Raw genomic sequence first — 1,749 nt, forward strand, 5'->3', positions numbered from 1 at the left:
ATTGACAGTTACAACCATAGATCATACATACAAGAAATATCTAGTATTATTACTTTTAGTCTTTTAGATAGGAACAGAGCTTTGAAAGACAGTAGTCGCTAAAAAATAACAATTCAACTAGGTATATTTATATGTTCATTATAAAAAAAATTGCAACATTCTCATAGGTTCGGCGTTACTAAAATCAAAATTTTAAAATTAATCACACCTATTTGGAATCTTTTAGTTTACTGAAAATAATTTCGGAATTTCATTCCCGGTTTCGTCCCTAATGATTATTAAAATCCAAATCTACCCGTTTTTGCGATATATAGGTTATTGGTAAGATAAACCTACCTATATAATCAATTTTTTTCAATACATGTTGGATTCCCCCAACAGCTTTCCCTCTCGAATAATAATTAATATTAGAAATAGATGGTTACAATCAATTCGATGGAAGGAGGAATACTTCGCATTTTTTTGAAGGCAAAAAGTACCGAAATAGTTGAAAAGCGTGAATTCTACCAAAATATACCAAATAATTTTTACCTACTAGATAAGTAAAAATCTACTTATTCTGGTCACGCTGATTACGAAAAATGTGTGACACAGATGTCTACTTATCAAACAGTTAATTTCCCATTTATTTTGTTATAATAGCAAAAAAAAAGATAAAGAGCTAATTGCCAAACATGGCAACATTAATATAATGTCATATAGGTCATTGAACCTCGTGTTTATACTACGGTCTTATACGCTCATTGAAGTTTAGTTTAGTTTGAAAACTATTGAAGAATAAAAAAAAAGAATTATAATGTTTTATTTCACTAAAATATATTTAGTCAACATAACAGCTCTTGTGTAGTGTTGCGAATAGTTGCTTAAAACACAGACGGTTTGCGGGTTCGATTCCCATTCAAGATAGATATTTGTATTGGTACAAATATTTCTTTCCGGTTTGGATATTTGTCCTTGTGGGCCTCCCCACGGTACCTCGGAGAGCACGTTAAGCCGTCGGTCCCGATTGTTGTCATAAATACCTGACTGATCGTTACTAGTACGGAACATATCCGCCAACCCGTAGTGGAGCAGCGTGGTGATTTAAGCTCCTTTTCCTTCAAGGGAAGAGCCCAGCAGTGGAATATTAAAGGCTGAAGCGATACATACATTGCAAGTCAAATAAAAGCTTTTGAAAATAGTATGAATTGCAAAAGCAGCCGAACTGTCATATTTACAACAGATTGAACAAACGAGTCAGGATTCCGTGATAATTCGAGTTTCACTTACTGTAATATGCTTCACAGCATATATTTAAAACAGTATATATTTAAATATTTAAATATCTACACAGTACACACACGGTCGTCTGTTCCTAAAGTAAACAACTTAATGCTTGTGTTATAGATAACAGCCGACTGGTACTAGGTACATTTTTTTTTTTTCGATATACATACTTATAAATAATACATATAAAATAAATAAATAAGTATATATATTACACACCCAGACTCGGGGTGGGAATCAAACCCACAACCTCCGGAGCAGAAAGCAGGGTCACTACAAACTGTGCCAACGGGCTAGTCAATGAAATGCAAACAGTCTGACACAGACTAAAAAAATACGAATGCAGCTAAACTTTGCATATCAAAACTATGTCTTTCTGCTCTTGAGGTTCTCTCTTGGGGTATGGGTACATTCGTCGTAATTTGAGTCTTTAATTATGTTCTTTTTTGATCTACCTGATGGTAAGCGGTTACCGTATCCTAC

This window comes from Melitaea cinxia, chromosome 1 (assembly GCF_905220565.1).
Source record: "Melitaea cinxia chromosome 1, ilMelCinx1.1, whole genome shotgun sequence".
NCBI lineage: Eukaryota > Metazoa > Arthropoda > Insecta > Lepidoptera > Nymphalidae > Melitaea > Melitaea cinxia.